Source organism: Protopterus annectens, chromosome 8.part0, assembly GCF_019279795.1.
Source record: "Protopterus annectens isolate FY-2018-M chromosome 8.part0, PAN1.0, whole genome shotgun sequence".
NCBI lineage: Eukaryota > Metazoa > Chordata > Ceratodontiformes > Protopteridae > Protopterus > Protopterus annectens.
Window position 1 is genome coordinate 368259187 of NC_056741.1, and position 23597 is coordinate 368282783.

Below are 23597 nucleotides of genomic sequence, written 5' to 3' on the forward strand. Positions count from 1 at the left end.
GTCCTTCCAGGGTCATGGCCCACCATTTAAACCCAACCTATAGCCCAGCTGAGGATGAAGTAATAACAACCAGTCTGGTTCAGCACTACACCCTGCTTTTCTCAAGAACCAGCCAGGACCAGCAGAGCAGACTGCACTGTGGCAAGATGTTGTCCACAGCGTAAATGACATAGGCATGCATAACTGGACATATGAGCAGGTATGCCATCACTGCAGTGATTTACTTAGACATTTCCGGCAGCATGCGTCTGATGTCCATAGACAACAGCTTGCCTCAGGTGGTGAGGTTACCATTCATGCTCCCCTCACCAGAGTGGAGGAGCTGCTCCTGAGCCTGGTGGCTCCTGGCCAACAACAACAGCACACATGTATCATCATGGAGGCCGGAGCCACCCAGCATATTCACACAGAGCATGCAGGTAACAGTCATATCTGTAGACTACTGTTACCTCTATTGGTAGATCATGCATATGTGAGATGTGTACTGTGTAGTTAGAAGATGTGGTGCCTGGTGTTGTGCAATACTGATAATTTGGAACATAATCTGTAGGCTTGTGACTGTCAACTGTTGTACTACTGTAAGTTTGCAAACCCACAGTAGCAATGCCACAGTTGTTGCCACTGACAAACTGTCTCATATCCTTGTAGGTCCCTCTGGTGTGACAGCAAGGCAGCAGACCCATGCTGGTGAGTGTGTTCTACATTTAATATTGCAAATAAAATGTGCATGCCATAGGTGAGGTGTAGGCCATGTACACATGTAACACACCTACCCATAATGCATGCTGTGCATGTTTGCTGTGAGACTATGCACATCTCAGTAACGTGAGTAGCTGCCTCAAACACATGCAATACACAGAGCATCCCAAACAATTGTGGCTACACTGTAGTGGACATTGGATAGGCAGAGTCGATACACATGCACACAACATACACAACTTTGTCATACGCAGTACACGTTAATATGCTACACATGGCGTATTCAGACACCCGCTGTAAAGTCACATTCCAGTATCCCAAATGTCATCCAAACAGCACACATAATATACCTGAGGGGTAGAGGCCTATCATGAGGTGGTGCGACACTCTTCAACACATAACACATTAATGTTAGGCAATGCTCCCTATTGGGCATCTTACAAACCCATGTAACAACTGGCTGTGAAATGGTGAATGTAGCCATGGTACTGCAGTTCAGGTACAGCATGATAGGTGCCAGTCTGGCACACATTAGTAGCCTTAAGTGACCACATGATGCTGCATGATGATGGCTCATGGTACTACACCCCATCCAGTTACAGTAACCACAGTACTACACATAGCATTCATTGCTATACACCTCAATGTTGTGTGTGTGCAAATATATGCACCTATATATAATATGCATAGCAATCACCATTTGCACAAAGTGACACATATATGTCTTGTAATGCTATTGAGTGTATAGGTCAAATGACACACATTGGGTATGTGTGATGTTTAATGTTGCAGTTGTGTTGTAGCATGCCATGTCATGGCTGGCACTGGCATGTCCACAATATGTTCTACACTCACCATAACCACTGTGCAATGGCTATGTTGAGCAATGGTATTCCATCAGGTATACATGCACCACTCATCCTGTGTGTATACATAGCAAGCATGAGCTAAACTGTGTCCACAATTATCTGCTAAAGACACAGCTGCTCTAATCTGAAATGGATATCTATGTGACACACAGATACATATCCAGCCATGGCATGTATACCTGTGAGTGATGGTGCACAGGACATTGAAGAGCTTTTAATACTTGCACAGCAATGTTGTGTCCATGTACACATTGCGTTCCAGGGTGAGGCCAATCACTGAACAACAACACACATGCATCAAAGCCATGTATACCGCTATTAGCAAGGACTGTCTACACTCACACTGCATGCTGTTGAGCAACACACGTCCTGCATGCTGACATGTGTGATATGACTGTCTGGCTTGTGATACTGTACCCCACCATCAACTGCTATTGAGTATGTTCTGGATTGCTGGTGGTGTGTGTGTGTGTGTGTGTGTGTGTGTGTCTGCTTTAGTGAGGAATGTATTTATGTGCATGTGTGCATGTGTTCATGTGTGCATGTGTGCATGTGTTCATGTGTGCATGTGTTCATGTGTGCATGTGTGCATGTGTGCATGTGTGCATCTGTCATGTGTGCATGTGTTCCGACATCATGTACAGGTCGTAAAGTGTGTATTCTGTCTTCCTCTCACAGGTGCTGAGGTTGGGCTGGTTCACTGCAGCAGGGAACCTGATGTCACTAACACAAATAGTGATAATAAGGATAGGTGTGTTGAGGCATAGGCATGTTTGCCAGGGTCTGTTGTTGGGCCACTAATCGACAGTACACAAGTGTCCACCCCATCCATGCACACAGTCATACTGCCAAAACATCCATCACCAATGCCCTTAGCTGAGGGAGAGTGTACAGTCGGCATTGGCCAGGACAGTGTGGTATCTATGGCACATGCATCCTGATACAGCAGCCATACCCAAATGTTTGGAACAGTACCACATAGGCAGATGTCCTGGGGTTCTTGTCAGAGCATTGCTGGTCATCATGCCCCTAGCAGACGTGCCACAGGTCTTACAACCTCACACATGCTCCAGGCTGTCATGGAGGCACAGGCATGTATGGAACGGTACACCAGACAGGGGGACTAAGGGCACAGAGGGCACATAACACTGCTTTAAATGACAATATCCATGACCTAGCAGGTGCCATCCATAATTACACTGAGGTCACTGATAGACATTGAGGTGAGACATTAGATGTCTTCCGCAATTGTCATGTCCATGTGTCAGGACAGTGCAGGACGGTTGAGACGCCGATGTGGACGTATGCCAGCAACATCAGCAGCTGGCAGTCACCACGGACATCCCTCAAGTCACAGCCACTCCCATAGTGCCAGTACCAGCCCCAGCAATGTTGGGGGTGGGCTGTCCATAGACTATCCTAGAAGACCACGTGCACGTGGCTCTGGCCAGTCCCAGCACGGAACTGGGTCCAGTGTACATATGTCTACCTCTGAGGATAGTACCCAGTCTGGCTTAGTACCTGATACTGTCAGTAGCACCCCTGCCAGGCACAGGTACTGTATCCATGGCCAGAGATGGTGATCTGTAAAGCCTGGCAGGTACAGTCTGTGGCTGTCCCACAAATCCCCGTATATGGCAGCCACATGGTGGAACTGTGTGCATGCAGACACACACACACACATAAACCAGACACCTAGGGCTAACACATACCTGCACACATTACATCAACATTGGCCCATAGCAGTACTCTTGGCCCTCACACACACACACACACACACACACACACACACACACACACACACACACACACACACACACACACACACACATACACACATACATGTCAATTGTATGGCTCAATGTAGGCCTCTGGCAAACCAACAACACACCCTGTGCGTATGATGAAACCTGTGCCACCTCCTGTCATCTGTGACATTGATGCAGGAACAGGCTAACATGGTGCTGATGCACAGGGTGACTTTATAGCAGTATAGCAATGTTAGCATATTGTCAGAAGTAAAGTGTAATGATATCCTTGATGGTGTAGCTGAGCAGCCATGATACATTAAAGCTATGATTGTCAATGTAGTATTGTTTACACCAATGTTAATTCCAATAATGTATTGTCCGCCCACGTGCCACTTGGCTGATGTGTGTAGTATTGGCAGCATGTGGTAGACAGTGGACAGTACGTGTGGGATGTGTGCAGCACAGATTTGCAGGTGTACATTTGAGAACATGGTGGAGGTGCACTGTCTGCATGTACGTGCATAGTGGACACATGGGCAGGGTGACGTGCCCTGTATTACACAGTGTTAACACTCCATAGTTTCTATTGGTGGCCAGTATGCATTGTACTACAGACATTTTGGAACTTGGGTACACATGTGTGTATGACATGGTTTGACACTGTGCTGTGGGTGATACTGTTACTATCTATCATTGGTTTGCATTATGGTAGTATACATAACCTCAACAGCCTGACCATAAACAATTGTTAGATGCGTTGACAACTGACACACAGATGTAGGACAGACAGTAACATTTGGATCTTTCAGGTACTATACTATGCCAGTAACCAGTCGTATTCACCTGCACCCATTCCTGGGACCACTCCTGTTTACCATATAGCTCTCTTAGGTACATGCAAACACAGTAGGGATATGTCCATCCATGTCTGGAAATGCATACTGTGGCCTATAATGCATTCTCCAGATGACACACACATCCTCCACAAGGGTATCATACAGATAGATACCTGTTGTCAACCCATGCTGTAAAGCTATAAGCCAACTAAAGCATAGTCATCCACCTTTACAAAACATTGTATCCCCACAGCACTACATAGGTAGTAGCCCCCAACATGTTGAACAGGTACCAATGTGTACATACAGCCAAGTGTTACATCATCTCTCCTTTGGTAATCACATTTCCAAAGGTATTTTGAAATCCCTCGGTGGATCACATAAGCAATAAGGGGTCTGCATGCATATCCACAAAGATTGTTGTACACCTATAATGAATAGCCATCATTGACAGTCTTTGCTGCATTTGAACAGGTCTAAAATATACCTCAGGCATAAACCCTCACTCACACTATTCAATAGAAACTGTAATGAGTGTGTGTGACACGGATGACTTTGGTCAGGGATCACTGCAGTGGCTGGGCTTGTCACAAGCATACAGATGTGACCTAAGGTCTGGAAAGCGGCAGCACACTCTGGCAAAGATAACAGATGTGTTCATGGAGAAAGCTGGGTTCGCACCTATGAAATAATTGAGGTCACATGTACATATATGTATTTGCCACAACGCTACCTGACATGTGCAATGCACATACTGTTGTCATAGTGATATGTCATACAGTAGTAAAAGCAAAACCCACAACACATTGACCAACAATGTCACACACATAGAACACACACACACACACTCAACAAGTGCAGAATTCAAACCCCTACCTAATTACTTTATGATAACAGAGCAGTACCCATTAACACGACATGCCATACACATTACTGGAAGTTTTCCTTTCCACATGTATATTTGTAGGATGGTGACATCATCAGACTTGACAAAGATAAGTGTACCACTTTTAAGGTGTTGTATACACATACTCTCATACAGTTGTTATGTGCAGGATTCAAACCCCTACCTAACTACTTTATGATACTAGAGCAGTACGCATTTGCACGATGCGCTATACACATTACTGGGAGTTATTTTTTCCACAGGTATATTTGTAGGATGGTGACATCATCAGACTTGACAAAGATAAGTATACCACTTTTAAGGTGTTGTAGTAGTCTCCAAAAAGGTTGCTCCTCTCCAAGGAGATACACACACACACACACACACACACACACACACACACACACACACACACACACACACACACACACACACACACACACACTTGTCAAGTGCATGATTCAAACCCCTACCTAATTACTTTATGATACTAGAGCAGTACGCATTTACACAACACGCTATACACATTACTGGGTGTTCTCCTTTCCACAGGTATATTTGTAGGATGGTGACATCATCAGACTAGACAAAGTGGGTTACATTAGGTGACATTAGGTGGGCTACATAGAAGGAATTTCTAAACACTTTGGCAATGTGATCATCAAAGGAGAGTTTACTATCTACCTGGGTCCCCAGGGCCATAATTACATTCTCTGTACATACTGGATTACCACCTATGTGGTACTTTGTGTGCACTTTGTTTTATCCAAAGGGGATGACTATGCATTCTTTGGCATTCTGCTTGAGGGCATTGTTTTGACACCAGGTATCTGTATCTGTAAGACCCTTCTGGAGGATGTCTGTGTCAGCCATAGAGTCGATTATGGACCACAGTTAGCAATCATCTGCAGACTTGTTCAGCCATACTCCTCCCATGCTTGCCTGTACCTCTGAGCAGTATCTACTGAACAGGTAGGGTCCCAGGACCAAGACCTGTCGGATGCCATTTGTGACTGGTTTAGAGTCGGACATGGCACCCACAACTCTGAACATGTGTGTTTGATCTGTGAGCCAGTTGGCCACCCATCCTGTGACATAGCTGTTAATGTTCAAGCTGGTAAGCTTGTCTATGATGCTAGAGTGGGGAATGGTGTTGAAAGGCCTTAGTGAGGTCCAGGTGGGCTGTGTGGACTACTTTCACCTCCATATATGTCCTTGGTAGCTGTTTCAAAGAAGTCAACTAGGTTTAGGAGGCAGGATATGCCTTTAACAAAGCCAAGGTGGGCAGAATCCAGTGTCTGGAGGTTCCCAATGTCTCTGTTTATGAGTTCCATGATAATTTGCTCCATAACTTTGCAGACCAGGCTGAGTAGGCCTATAGGGCAATAGTTTCCAGGTTCTGTTGTGGCACCCCCTTTGTGGAGCTAGATGACTGTTGCTGTATGCCATTCTTTGGGTACTTAGCCTGTGGTAAGGTTGAGTCTGGACAGTGAATGTAGGTGAGGGTGTAGTTCCTTTTGGGGCTGGTGTAAGCCACAGCCTCCTGGGACACCATCCAGTCACATTGATGCTGCATTCTTAGCTTTGGAGAGGGCTGTTTTTACCTGCATGTCCATGAAGTCTGGGCCTCTGCATTCTTCTGGGATGGACACAGGCCCTTTTGGGGGTGATGGGGGGAGTTTGCACTGAACTTGTCCGCCAGGATGTGGGCAATGTCAGATGGTTCAGTGTATCTTTTGCCATTTTTCAGTAGCTGACAACATATTTGACAGTTGCCACCTAAATGCTTGGTATAGCTAACAAAGGCTTTGTGGTTGTTATTCTTACATTCCTTGGCAATTTGTCTTTAGAAACTGGCCTTGGATTATTTCATGAGTGATCATTGTTTCTTCCTAATAATGATCAGTGATGCCTTTCCTTTTGTGAAGTTTGCTCTGTCATGTGTTTGTTTCCTCCTTCTGTTGTATAGCTTATTTATGGGCAATGACCACCAGATTGGTTTCTTATTTTTGGAGGAGTGCGTCTTGGTTTTATTTGGGATGTCTCAATCCATGCATCCCTGTAGATGCTCATAGAATGCACTTGTAAATGATTCAGCAGATTATATAGCATTATCCTATAGCAAGGGGGCTTTGGAACTTTCCACTTTGGTCTTGGGAAGTGTGCAGTTTGCTTTTGAAAATGTCTTCACAGTGGTTTCCTTGACTGGGGGGGGCATGGATGTCCAGTATGATTACTTTATGATCTGATATTACCAGCGAGGGGTTTATCTCTGTTGTGGAACACTGGTACCCCATGTTGGTGATGATCAGGTCCAGTATGTTGTCACCTCTAGTGGGCATGTTCCAGGGCATTTGAGTTTTTAAACTCTAGGAAACATTGGGTAAAGGATGTTGTACACGAGTAATTCTCCCACTCAATGTTTGGGTAGTTGTAATCTCCTCATATAATGGTGGTTGGTAGGACCTTTATATTTTCCACTGTTCTCAGGAATACTGAGTGAGGTTCCTGAGACAAGGTAGGTGATCTGTAGCAGGCTACAATCTGATAAGCAGCTTTGCCCAATGTTAGTTGCACTTGCATGGTCTCCAAGGCCTCATGCTGTGCCACTAACCTGAAGGTGTGGGTATCCATAAGGTAAATGGATACACCCCTTCCTTTTATATTTCACTCTGGGTTTTGTGGCCGAAGAGCAGAGGGATTGTGAGTGGTTTACATGGAGCATGTCCAACAGCTCTGTGTTTGACATAGCTTTGTATGTTAGGCAGAGATCACCTCTGAGTAGGCGATATGCGAGAGAGTACAGCTGGAGCATTTTGAGACGGTCTGTGTATGGCATGTATTTCAGGCCATTAATGCTCTTTATTGATATTGATATTCATTGATATTTATGACATAGTGAAAGCAAGCTTCATGGTTCTCTATGGACTCTTTGACAATATTTTTGCCAGAACATGGACTGGATAATGTTAGGAGTGCTCATTGTTTATTGATGATACTGATCGGAGATTTATTGATCTTCTTTGAATTTTCACATTCTTTGAACAACTTAAGTACTTGTAGTACATAGTTTGATTATGACAGGAGTTCAATATATTATATGGGTCTGTTTTCATATCACTGTGTGCGCAAGGCAGGATTGTTGAATAGTGACAAGTTTATGGGGTAAGAACTGCAACTGCCAGATATGTGTGGCCCACTGCTGAACTCAGACATGGCCTAAGTGAGTGAGCATGCCCAGTATGACCTTTCAGTATGTTGTTGACTGAGATTTGCTTTGTTTATTTAAGTGTGTGAGCATGCCCAGTATGACCTTTCAGTTTGTTGCTGACTGAAATTTGTTAAATTTGTTTAAGTGTGTGAGCATGCCCAGTATGGACATATATACTATATGTGTGTGAAAAATCAAGTTGGTTTTTACTTCAGGGCTCACCTTTGTGTTGTACATTGGCAGGAAGCACGCTGTGCCTGCAGGGCTTCCATGAGTCACTTTGCATAGACTTAGCAACATTTCTACATACAGGGGGGACAGCTATTATTTGTACATTTCTACCTGGGGGGGCACACCTGATTGTTACTGTGGGTGTATATAGAATGAGGGGTTCACCTGACACTTATACACATTTGCTAGGCCTGCACTGCTATGTCAGGTACTCCATTTCAGTCTGTACTGTTGCCTATCATACTGGCTTGAGGCATACTACTCTACTACAGATCTTAGCTTCCAATTTCACGTATATTAGTTTGTGACTTCATAGCATATCCAACCCACATCACATTGCCTGGCTTGCTGTTATCTGTCTGCATAGGCCTGGGGTGAAGTTCAGAGGGCATGCTACAGCATTTGTTTGTGTTTGCGTTAGTCTACACTTGTCCTGCTGTGTCTGTGCCAGTGAAATGCTGTCATGGCTTAGTGGTTCAGTACTGTGACTATAGTGCACAGTATCCTGAGTTTGAGCCCTGTTACTGCTTTTTATTTTCCTGCTGGGCAGACCTGACTGGTTAAGGAACAGTAAAGCAGGTGTGAGCGTGTTTACCCGACTTTGCTCGACTTTACCTGACTTTGCCCAACATTGCCCAACTTTGCCCAACGTTGCTCAACGTCGCGCAAGTTTGTGCGGTGCGCAGCTCCACGCAATTGTGCTTAAATATGATAAACAGTGGTAAAAGCTGCTTAGCACTGCTTTATATTGCTTAAAACATGGCAATCATGCCTCAGGTGGTGCTGCAGGGCTGCCTATGTCAGATGCACATAGTACACTCCCTATACATGTTTGAAAACAGGTAGTGTCAAGTTAAGCATCCCTTTTATTTTATGTGTGAGTCAGAGAGAGGTATCATTTCCAGGGTTCTTACTGAGCCAGTATATGTGTTATGCGTTGCCTCTTTGCCAAGGCCAAGGCATACTGGGCACGCCTCCTTCTGCCTACTGGGGCAGGCTCAGGTTGTTCCTCCTCCGAGTCACGCTCTGCCTGTGATGGCCTTGGCAATGTTGGGGGGCTGTTTGGCCCTGCCCCATGCTGTTCCTGCTGCAGCTGTTTTTGCAGGATCATATTGTGTAGTATGGCACATACCATGACAATTTGGGTATGTGTAGTTGGTGAGTACTGCAAGGCTCCACCAGATGCGTGAAGGCACCGGAACCATGACTTGAGCATCCCAAACACATGCTCGATTACATTTCGTGTTTGTGCGTGTGCCTCATTATGGAGTTCTTGTTCAGGTGTGTGTGCATTTCTGATGGGTGTCATCAGCCACGGCTCCAGTGCGTATCCAGCATCCCCCACTAGGTGACCGTTGGGGATGTCCCCATTGTCAAATGTCTGGTACAGCTGTGTCAGATGTCAGATATGGGAATCGTGGTACCTTCCAGGGCAGCCAGTACACACATTCAGTATTATGCCCTGGGCATCACACATGACCTGGCAGTTGATGGAGGGGAAGCCCTTGCGGTTGATGTAGGCCCTACCCCACTCACCGGCTGGTGCTTCGATGTGTATGTGCGTGCAGTCAATTGCACCCACTACCTCACGGTATTCCACTATTTGCTGGAAGAGATGCATATTGCTGGCCAATGCCTCACAGGAATTGGGGAAATATACATGATCACTGACATGTGCTGACATGGCATTCAGGAACTGGTGCAGTACCCTGGATGCCGATGCCTGTGAAATCCCCATCTTATCACCAGTTGGTCTCTGGAAGGTACCTGTTGCTAGTATTCTTAAGCCAACACATACCTTGGTTTCCACTGGGATGGGTTCCCCTCTATTAGTTCTGTGTGTGAGGCATGGCCTGCACAGCTCAACAATTTGCTGCAGGAGGTCTCTGTCCACTCTATAGCGCTCCACTATCTCCAGCTCATGTAGCCCCTGGTAGGTTACCCTGGGTCTGTACTCTCTTCTCCGTCTCCTCACTGTGGGTTGCTCAGCAGCATTCACAATGGCACCACCCTCAACATCTTGCAAATATTGGCTTATAATAGCAATGGCAGCCCCTAACTTTTTTTTGTCTGAGTTAAGCTTTTTAAGTTTTCAAGCCGAAAGACACAACAAAAACTCTCTTTGTATACTTCAGTGTTGCAGTGTTTTTGAGAAAAACATGGGGGGATGCTGTTTGCAGAGTTTTAAGTGCTGGGCTGGGCTCGTGTACTGCCTGTGTAATTGACTGATTCTGATTTATTTCACCTGGCAGCTCTGCTAGTTCTCCTTGGTTAACTTCCTACTACTTCTTTTCCTTCCTTTTCCCTTTCTGTTTCCACAAGGGACAGCGCCACACAAACAAGCGCAAACACGTGCACATGAGTGCACATGCATGCACACAGGCTTACACAGGCTTAGGCAGGTGCACATCCACACACACAGGCTTTGACAAGCTTACACAGGCTTAGACGGGTGCACACACGTGCACACAGGCTTAGACAGGTTTACAGGCACACATACGCACGCACACGGTGTAAGCACCTTTGCAAGAAATTTCAGTGATATCTATGGCGTACACCTTTGGTTTCTGGGTTTCAGCTAGGACAACAGTAGACATGCCTTTTCCAATCTTGAGTAACTCACAGCAAACACAAGCCACTCTGCTCCAATAAGCTTACAGTCTTTCATACATACCCCTTCATGATGTCACCTATCTTCTACTCTACTACTCTCCTACTCCTACACTTACACTCTAGGGATATGGCTCACATGCCAGGGAAAATTGGGATTCACTACCCTTATCCTCATTTGCATAGGATTGCCTACTAATGCTTGGTTACATCTCTCAAACTGAGCTTACCCCCTTAGCAACCACTACTCAGTAGCCATGTTGTCTTCAGCCTGCCATTCACCTGCATGACAGAATAATATTTTTAATAAGAATGCCTATCTTTGCCTATTTTTTATTTATTTTCTGGTTTTTAAAGTGCCGCCCATTTGTGCGGCACTGCGCTACGCTTAAACATTGGAGATTGTGGGAAAAAAATGTTTGATTTTTATTAATTTTCAAATGATAGAAATGCCAGTGGCCTTATATTTGGTCATTGGCATGCTTCCTCAACTGGATGCATCCTTTATTTGGAGCTGTCATAGCTCCGTTTTGCTATTTGCAGAATGGTACTCCGTTACCAATGGAGTACATTTCTGCAAATAACTCTACTCTTCCATGGACAGGTTAGTCTTTCCTGGATCGCAAATTTACCTAATTTGCATAGCTTTCAGCAGCAAATGAGGTAATTTGCATAACACAACACTGTCCGTGCAAGAGTAGTTTTAGGAGCTCTCATGCATTCCTCTGCCGGCTGTTGCTGGATCGCTCGGCAGACATATTGGCTGCCTGCCGTCTTACACTACTCTTAGACTCCATGCAAGCCTTCGTGAATCTGGCCCTATATCTAAATATGAAATTATTTTATCATTATACAAATAAGAAAACTTGAAAAACTTGGTGGTGTTATTTAAATACATAACAAAATCTAACAATTTATCTTTTGTATCGGTCCAAATTAAAAATATATCATCCAGGTAATGTGTATAAAAGGCCCAACAACCTTTATATTCACTGTTAAAAACATATTGTACTTCCCACTGGGCCATAGCCAAATTTGCAAAACTGGGGGCACAAGCAGCCCCCATCGCTACTCCTGTTACTTGCTTAAAAAATTGACCTTCAAAAAAGAGAAAATTGTTCTTCAAAACCACCTCCATAGATAGATGTTAATTTTACCATTTGATTTGTTAACATACCAATCACAAATAAAATGTCCTCATACCAGTCATCTCCAGTATTATGTGGAATTACTAAATAAAGATTTTGGATATCAATAGTGACAAAATATAGTTTTTCTCAAAAGGTATTTGGTTTAACCTAGTTAAAAATTGCCAGGAGTCCCTACAAAGTTGGGGCAATTGGGTAATAGATTCCTTCAATATCCAATCCAAGAATTTTGCTATAAACTGTTGTTTTAGATCTATTGGAATCCACTATAGGTCATAGTGGGGGGGTCAGCTATATTTTTATGAATTTTGGGTATATCAAAGATACCGTCTACCACCGGCTGGGTATTATACATATAATCATGTTCTGATTTAGTTATAGAGCCATCCACCAACAAATCAAATAACAAATTGTCTATCTTGGCATATGTTACATTAATTTCATTCAATGAAGCTTCACAATATGTATCAGAAAACAACACTACGTTCATATGGTTAGAATAGTCTACATAGTTCATTATCACTAACTCCCCACCCTTGTCTGGCTTCATAATCCAAATGTTACTGTCATTACAAATTTCAGACAATAATCCACATTCACTCAAGGTCATATTAGAGAACATAACTTGGGGTGGCTTATTTAATATCTCCCAAACAAACTGGAGCACAGATAAAAATAAATGAAGATATGAGAAAATGTGGGAGATGTAAACAGTGTCTTTATGTTCTAACTACCAGTAGTATTAACATTAATGGTTTTGAATATAACATCAGAGGGCATTTTCTTGTGACTCTAGTCAGATAATATATGTGGCCCGTTGTTCCATGTGTCCCACTTTTTATGTAGGGAAAACGTCCAGAAAAATAAGAGAAAGAATATATGAACATAGACTGGATATTAAAACATGAGCACCAGTGCTTTGTATAGACATATAAATAATTACCCTGTACATGAATTTAGATTTGTAGTGATGGAACAAGTTAAGGATGATTTGAGGGGCTATATTGTGAAAACTTAAATATAAGTGAACTTAAATGGCAATTTCTTTTAAATGCCACAAATTAGCCAGCAATAAATGATGCTGTAGCTATAAATTGTTTACTAAAGCTAAAAAATATGGAGGTTTGATGCCTTTTTAGAATGATTACTGTCTTTTATATGTGTTCCTTTAAGTAATTTATATCTTAATTAATGTCTTAATTAAAATTGTGTGGGTATTGGTTGTTTTAATGAATATAAGGTTTAGAGGGAATGAGATGGTTAGTTCTGAAGACGTTTCTATGGTAAGAAATGAAAGCACTTAATTGTTGGATTTATTAAAGAAATTTTGAATATTTTCATCTTGGCATTTGGATTTTTCCTTCCAGGCTGCCACAACAAGTATTTGTGCTTTGAGTCATAATGATATGTTTATGCAAACTAATTTTCTTTCATACTCTACTATAGCCGGATCTTGTTTTCTGAAATTAGCAAAGTAGTAAAGCAGGTGCCTTGCACTTTAGTCTGTGATTTATAAGTAACTACTCTCAAGACAAGTTTACACTTTGCAGTAGATTTTTTTTTCAGTAACCAAGGTTAACAGTTAATGTATTCCTCTGTGTCTTTTTCACATTTTTTACAAGTATGAACAGTTCCTTCCACTTGAGCATTAAACTTTACAAAACCTGAACTCACCATGATATGTTCAATTTTCCATTTGTCAATAAATAAATAAGCAAGGAAATAAATAAATGAGGTTTTCATAATGAGGACTATTACTGATATGGTAGCTCCAGGAATTGCTCGCCTTACAAACATATTTTGTCACCAGGGGGAATGTAAAGGGAGGCTATAGACTGACAAGGAGGATGAGTTTAGTAACTCCTTTGTAAAATTAGTTGACTGGAACATCCTGCACATAGAGATAAGGCCTGGAGACTTTTCCATTCACCCACAATGAATTTAAAACACTTAGAAACAAAGTAAAAGGCTTGTTATTAAAGACTACTTTTCCATACTCCAAAAACGCTTCAGACATTGATTTGGCTACACAATTTAACTCTTTTTTCATAAATTCTATTTCTAAGTGACACCATTACATCTCCAATCTCTCACCCCCTTCTCCTACTTTCAAAAGGCCTTTATCATACCTCTGCACAAAGGTGGCAATAATAATGATACTACAAACTTCCGTCCCATAGCTATTCTGTCTCCCATATCCAAACTCCTTGAAAAATGTATCCATTTGCAGCTCCTTCCCTATCTCTTAGACAATCATCTGCTGTCTCCAACCCAGCATGGCTTCAGACCTGGCCATAGTACTATGACAGCCTCTCTCCTTCTTAGAAACCATAAACAAGGCTAGGGACTCTGATATTGTTTCTACCCTACTACTGGACCTCTCAAAAGCCTTTGACACTATCTCCCATAAACTACTCCTAAACTCTCCCAACTTAACCTATGTCCTCCTCATTAAACTGGTTCTCTAGCTACTTATCTAATAGATCTCAAGCTGTTAAATGGAAAAGCCACTTCCTCATTCCTAAGTACTCCAACTGGGGTCCCCATATTGGGTCCTCTACTATTTAACATCTTCATAAATGATTTCCATAATTCTGTACCATTCTCAAATATTATTCAATATGCAGACGATTCAACCATTATCTGCTCTGCCACATCCATTCCAGTACTCCAAACTCACACAAGATGCATTCTGTATCACTGAACAATGGATGAAAACAAATCATCTAGCATTAAATGCCTCTAAAACCAAATTAATGGTTTTACTCCTCTAAACACATCTCTGACAACACAAACTCCTTCTTAATCACCAGTAACAACAACACATCTGCCAGAGACTAAGTTACTTGGGGTTCAAATTGATAATCAGCTGAAATTCCATTCCACATACAACTTAATATCAAAAGACTCATCAAAACTAGGTATGCAAACCCACTACTAAAAGAACTCTCTCTTCCTCATTCCTTGTTCCCTCTCTTCTATGTGCCCCACTCCCTGACTAACACAACCTTCCCCCTCAAAAAACAACTCTCTCCATGCTACAATAAAATAGCAAAATTCACTAGTGGCCACAAAGCATCTACTCACCATTGCTTTTCTCTCCACAAACTAACATGGTTAGAACTACACAACCAACTCATATATTCTCAACTCACTCTTGCCCACAAGCTCATCTTTAAACCCTTGCTATGTCCATCTCTTTCCAATACCTTTAAAATGCACCTTCCTAACAGACAACTCAGAACCAATAACCAGACACATACCATCGCCCCAGGTAAAACTTCTATCTTATAGTTAACTCCCTACCTCCAGCTATTCGTACCACCTTCAACCACTTTACATTCAAAATATATCTTTACTCTCATATACTAATGCAGTGGAACTGCTCTGGCACCCACGCTTCATAATGTCAATGCTCTTCCATCCACCCTCATATTTTCAAAACTACCTTATTTTCTTCCTCCTCCTGCTAATAAGTTCCCTTGCATCTGGTAAAGAAACCTTGATTCTATATCCTTAAACAGTAATTCTGTAAAATTCTACAATTAATGCAATATGACTCACTTTATAGTATGTACCATCTAAAAACTGTAATTTGTACAATTCTGTAAATACTGCATTTTAACTCTGTATAAAATGCAATCTGAATCACTTCTATAGAAAGTACCATCTGCAACAGTCAACACCAGTGTTATGCTCTAACTGTGTAATTGTATTGTATTGATAACTTGATTGCTAATCTTTTATTACTTTTGTATAACTATATAACCTTGTTAATGGAGCTTTTCTCCCCAGGACTCCATTGAAAACGGGTTCATCTTGGCCCAATGGACTATCCTGGTAAACCAACTGCAATAAATAAATAAATAAAATAAATAAATATACTTTGGTACATTAGTGATACATTGGCTTATAATATGATTCAAGTTAGAAATCTCTGGAGAATTTGAATAACTATCAAACATATCACATAGGTAGCATCTTGGTATGGGGTAAAGATGTGCTCCGACCATGAATTGTGCCTTGTCTGGAAATGAATAAAAAATTATAGGCACTCTCTGATTGTTACAATAATAGTTCACAACAGATATTACAACACCATTTGTTCAGTCTGGCATGACATAACATGCCTGTTCAAAATAGAATATTTCTAGATCTTTATGTTCATAAATTGTATACAAAATTTCTTGTCCCATTTGAAAAGGAATAAAAAAAGTCTGTTGTTTGAACAAATATGTCATATACAATGTATCACCTTTCTGAATGTCTTTCTGAGTTGGATATTTTTGGAATGGCACTGTTTTTATTGAAGTCATCATTTAATTGTAACTTCCTTCAACAACTTCATTTTTGGATCTTCCATAGTAAACTTTTCAAACTTTTTTCTATTACAGGTAAAAGAAAAATAATCTAGTTAACTTCTATCTCATTTCCTGTGAGATCTCTATGTTTTTCATCTACAAATGAATAATGCTGCATATTTGTTTTGTGTATTTGATCTGTTGCCTTATAAGTAACTTACAAACTGTTTTTTTTTTTCAAAAATAGAAGTATTATTTGCAACCTTGGCAGAGACATATACCTCCTACTTTCTTTCTAATAAAGTAACATCTTCTGGGCTGTTAACAGTAGCATCAGCTCACAGGGACAGAAGCTTACTCACATAATAATATTTATATATATATATATATATATATATATATATATATATATATATATATATGTATATATATATATATATATGGGCTCCCTTCAGAATATCAAAGATTTAAAACTTGAAATATCATATGGTCGAGACCATATATGACTGAAGTTTTAAAACTTCGAACATTCTGAATGGAGATCTCCATACAGTGTGGAATGGGAGATTTTCCCTTTTCCTCACTGTAGAGCGATCTTGGAGTTGGTATATTTAAATAGCAGGGGATGTGGGAGCTGCAAGGGGCCCCCTGCAAAAGCATTGAGGAACATGATTTTGTTTTGTTTTTGTATTTATTTCAGAATGTTGAAGTTATGAAACTTCGATTATATAGTCTCGACCATATAACATTCAAAGTTTTAAACCTTAGATATTCTGAAGTTAATATAAATATATATATATATATATATATATATATATATATATATATATATATATATATATATATATATATATATATATATATATATATATATATATATATATATGTATATATGTATATATGTATATATGTATATATATATATATGTATATATATATATATATATATATATATATATATACATATATACATATATATATATATATATATATATATATATATATATATGGGAACACTTCATAATGTTGAATTTCCAAAAGATTGAATTTTATATGGCCGAGACCATATGATCAAACTTTTGTAATCTTAACATTATGAATGGAGATCTGCATACAGCGTGGAATGGGAGATTTCCCTTTTCCTCACTGTACTGCGATCTCAGAGTTGGAATATTTAAGTAGCAGGGGTGTGGGGGGTGCAGGGTGCTTGCCCCCATGCAATAATGGTAAGAAAGCTTTTTGATTGTTTTTTTGGATTTATTTTATTATGTCGAGGTTCCAAAGGTTTTATCATGTGGTCTCAGCCATATGAAATTCGATCTTTTGGAAATTCGGCATTATAAAGTGACTCTCTCTCTCTCTCTCTCTCTCTCTCTCTCTCTCTCTCTGTTTTTTTTTTTTGGAGCTCTGGTGGCCAATGAGTTTAGAAATTTAAAACTTTTATTGTTCAACATCCCAGTGTCATGCTTCATCTTTTTCGTCTCAATGATGTAAAGACACACTGATTTGTGATAGGACATGAAAGAAAGTGTAACGGTACTGTAACATACTCAAAAATGCAATAATTTTAATTTGTCTTCATTCACTCTACAAAAGCATACATTCTCTTCATTGGGTTTAACATTTTATAATGTAGTCACATGACTCTCACCCTAAACATGTAGTTCTTATCTTCCACTTGCTGTTGTTCAGTTCAGCTGTTTGAACCTCTGCCATTACATTTTCTCCTTTGCATGCACTTTTATCAGTCTACAGTCTATAGTCATGATATTTGGCAATAGTACCCAATAACAGAACATTATCAATGATGTGAATGCACCATCAATCAATTTAATCATCTGAGTTACAGATCCTGACAAATTCTTAGTACAGATACAAATTTTAATAAGAAATATTAAATGTAAGCATCTTGGTCTTCTATACATATAAATTGATTTGCCAGCATCAAGGACAAAAAAAAAGAATTCTGTGTTTATCATATTAACTAAAGATTCTTCTATACTTAATGCCATCTTTTGTTTTCTTTGCTGAGATTTTGTAGAGTTATAAACAAGTGTTAGGTTTAAATGCAGCAGCAATAATATTCACCTACTCATTTAGTTCTGTCTAATGCAAACTCATGTCTATAATTTCCACTGCAATTCCTTCACAATTTTATCCTTTAAAGCTGCTGGAAATATGTTTGAGTTAGCACAAGTGGTGATATGCTAAGATTATTCTGTACATGATGTGAATAACAAGCATCCCAGAACCATAAATAAATCCATAAAATGTTGCTACATGCCATTACTTTTAACAGGCACATCATAGGTTATTTTTATAATGTTAAGGTATTGAAAAGTAGTAAAACCCAATGTTACTGATCTTGCATTCCAGCTTTTTAGAAGTGACTCATCTATTTCTTATTTTTATACTCATAGGCCATTATTTTCTGACCCACTGGTGACACATGATAATCAGAATATATAAGCTACTTACATGTAGATGGATGCAGCTTGGTTTCCCAACTTTTGTGATTTGAGAAGGCATACTATCAATGTTAACTGTGCACAGGTGCCTTGTTTCTGAATCTATCCCTATCTGTTTCTGAACCACTATCCCTATCTACCTTTTTGGCTGTACTACCTCCTACCTCCTCCACGCTCCTTGAATCCTTGATTGCTCTTACTTTCTCATTCTACTCCCACCTCCCTTACTCCCCTCTCTTTAATTCATACCCTTGCCTTCACCTCCCATCCTCCTCTTCTTCTCTATCACTTATTACTACTTCTCCCTTAGCCCCTCTACCTCTAGTGTACAAAAACCTGTAAATTAATGATCTATTGCTGCAGCAACTGTTATGTATACTTACAATTAATGATCTATTGCCTCAGCAACTGTTATGTATACTTACAATTAATGATCTATTGCCTCAGCAACTGTTATGTATACTTACAATTAATGATCTATTGCTGCAGCAACTGTTATGTATACTTACAATTAATGATCTATTGCCTCAGCAACTGTTATGTATACTTACAATTAATGATCTATTGCCTCAGCAACTGTTATGTATACTTACAATTAATGATCTATTGCCTCAGCAACTGTTATGTATACTTACAATTAATGATCTATTGCCTCAGCAACTGTTATGTATACTTACAATTAATGATCTATTGCCTCAGGAACTGTTATGTATACTTACAATTAATGATCTATTGCCTCAGCAACTGTTATGTATACTTACAATTAATGATCTATTGCCTCAGCAACTGTTATGTATACTTACAAGTAATGATCTATTGCCTCAGCAACTGTTATGTATACTTACAATTAATGATCTATTGCCTCAGCAACTATGTATACTTACAATTAATGATCTATTGCCTCAGCAACTGTTATGTATACTTGCAATTAATGATCTATTGCCTCAGCAACTGTTATGTATACTTACGATTAATGATCTATTGCCTCAGCAACTGTTATGTATACTTACAATTAATGATCTATTGCTGCAGCAACTGTTATGTATACTTACAATTAATGATCTATTGCCTCAGCAACTATGTATACTTACAATTAATGATCTATTGCCTCAGCAACTGTTATGTATACTTACAATTAATGATCTATTGCCTCAGCAACTGTTATGTATACTTACAATTAATGATCTATTGCCTCAGCAACTGTTATGTATACTTACAATTAATGATCTATTGCTGCAGCAACTGTTATGTATACTTACAATTAATGATCTATTGCCTCAGCAACTGTTATGTATACTTACAATTAATGATCTATTGCCTCAGCAACTGTTATGTATACTTACAATTAATGATCTATTGCCTCAGCCACTGTTATGTATACTTACAATTAATTATCTATTGCCTCAGCAACTGTTATGTATACTTACAAGTAATGATCTATTGCTGCAGCAACTGTTATGTATACTTACAAGTAATGATCTATTGCTGCAGCAACTGTTATGTATACTTACAATTAATGATCTATTGCCTCAGCAACTGTTATGTATACTTACAATTAATGATCTATTGCTGCAGCAACTATGTATACTTACAAGTAATGATCTATTGCCTCAGCAACTGTTATGTATACTTACAATTAATGATCTATTGCCTCAGCAACTGTTATGTATACTTACAATTAATGATCTATTGCCTCAGCAACTGTTATGTATACTTACAATTCTCATTCATCACTGTCAATGTATGCCCCCACAGCACCAACACTCTTAATTCTAAATCTCTCTTCAACTGCCTTAACTTAAGCTTTTTATAGTGGGACCTGTACATAACTTATCTACTGGCCTGCCAACTGCTCTGTATCATAGCAGTTCTCAACATATCCATAATGGCTGAGTGTGGACCAAACCCATGAACAGTTGCCCATTTGGCTATGAATCAAGGACTGCTGTGAAGGGTAATTATTGCAGGTATTTTGTGCAAAAGTTACTGTAGCTACACAATGGGGGTAGGGCAGCATACAGGAACTTACCTATTCCATCGTGCAGTTGTCTGCATGAGTTATTCCAGACATTGTCGTGTATTTTTCTGCATATCAGCCCTAAAGCATGAGGCTGTGTTCCTGTGATTCTCACTCTTTGAGTTGCTCTGAACAAATCATATATTGCTTTTAATAATGTTAACTCAGCTTCTTCCAATAATTTCTCACTTGTTCATCTTGTATAATTCAGAGTATCCCATCATGCACCTCACCAAACTCAAAGTATTAAATGCTTTCTTCCTACTATGCCTTCATGAAGAATATACAAGTGTATGACAGAGTCATTCTAGACTTACAGAAGTCCTGAAACCTTTGTTTTATTGCTGAAATTGTGCTTTCCTCTGCATCACAAACATCAAAATGTTGTAAATATTTAGTACTTTCTCTGTGATGTGCAGAAAGGTCACATTTCACCTTGTTGGGCATGTTAGCTGAGTTATCGTGCTACTAGTCAGGAACAAATCAAATTTCTGGCTGCAAAATTTCTGATTTTCAATCAATTGACTTGCAAAGAGAAACAAGTGGTAAAGTCAGACAGAGATTCAAAGAAGACTGCAGTTGCATGATGCGTGACTAAACAATGCTGAGCCACAATGAATTTACTGTTGCAGCTACAAGACAGATATATGTATACCTTATCATGTTCACCCAGTTCTTCACACTTAAAGAGTAGGATATCATATATTACAGGTGGCACTGTGGTACAGTAAGTTGCGTTGTCACCTCACAGCAAGAGGTTTTCTGGTTTGCTTTTCAGTGGGGCTGCCTTCTATGTGGAGTTTGCATATCTTCCTTGGATTTGTGTGGGTTTTCTCAAAGTACTTCAGCTTCCTTCTGCAACCCAAAGACATGGGCTAGGCATATCTGTTACTCTAGACTATCAATAGGTGTGTATAGGGGGTATACGTGTGTAATATGGAGGTAAGACCTGATAATCTATATCCATTCCTGATTGTCTAGTAAACTGTGGATGGTGATGACTGTTCATGGGATCACTACAAGAGTCAGATGTAATTCAACAGCACTAGATGGATGACTGGATGGATCCATACATCTCAGCTGTCCAGATTTTCACATAATGTCCAGATTTTTGCCTCATATTTTTGGTTTATCACTCTCAAATTTGTCATTTTCTTGTAAATCATTGATAACTGCAGTCACTAAATAATTGTGGATATTTGAGTATCAGGCTTCATACCCTCCAATAAATGCATGCTAATGCAAAACCTGTTATTCTAGCAAATTTATAAAATGATAAGAGCAATGTTTACAATCTATCCCTGATTTTGGGCATTTAACCCCCCCCCCAATATTTTTGGCTTTGTTCAGATTTTTTTGTTAAGAGGTTAAGAATTATGGATGGACTATATTACAGAGGAGCTTTTTAAATCTACTTTGGCTAACTAAATGCTGAAAACAATGGTGTTATACTGTACTAGTCAGCTGTCAGAGACAATATGGTTTATATATGTGCACTTCTGTCATTAAGTTGCCCATTCTCTGACATTTGAAAAAAAAGCTATTTGAAAATAGCATGCAAGTACATCTCTGACAGAGAACACAGTCATATTTGGAAAAGGGGTTCTGCTTTTTATTTGTTAGTCTTAGACTTACACACACATACACTCACACACTGACATGCACAGATACACACACACATACATGCACACACACACACACACACACACACACACACACACACACACACACACACACACACACACACGTGTGTAAGTTGCTTTTCTGCTCCTCTATATACATTTCCATTACAGACAGTATATCATACTTAAAAAAGTACATGCCTTTGTGTATGGGGAGAGGGAAGTGAAACCTTGCTCTCTCCACTGTTTTAAATCAAAGACGTCAACAGCAGAAAGACAAAGCATATGCATTCCATTGCCAAAGATAGTCTTCTGTCTGCTGCAGCTAAGAAAGATTTTTTCACCCTTATACTGTTTTTCAAGTTATATGTCTATATAGTACATGGCATGTGTTTTTTTTCTCTCCTGAATATGTTTGTGGAATGATTGTTAGAATGTATCGAGACTGATGTTAAACATACTGTATATAGGTATCCTTACACCACTCAAATGGCCAGAATTTCTTTGAATGTCCAGATTTTTGCCTCATGCATTTGGTCTGGCCCTCATAAATTTTGTGACGTTCTGCTAAATTATTGGGGGTTGCAGTCATTAAATAATAACAGAGAGATCTGAGTTGAAGACATTATATCATTCAGAAAATGCATGCTATAAAATTCTGGAATGTTTGTGACTCAAAAGATGGTAAGAATAAAACTTTCTTACTTAAGTTAGTCAAACTTCTTCAAGTTTATATGTTTGCTACTCCCTATAAAAATCTCCAAGTTTAGTAAAAGGACTTCTTCAGTTTGTTGGAGATGTAGTAAAGTTATAAAAGCTGACTGGACACATGTTTATTGAATATGAAAAATGAAATGCATATTGGGAAGAGAAAAGTATGTTTTTTAAGGGGTTATGGTCTGATAATTTTTCTTTAACTAGATCAATAATACCAATGAATGTTCCATGT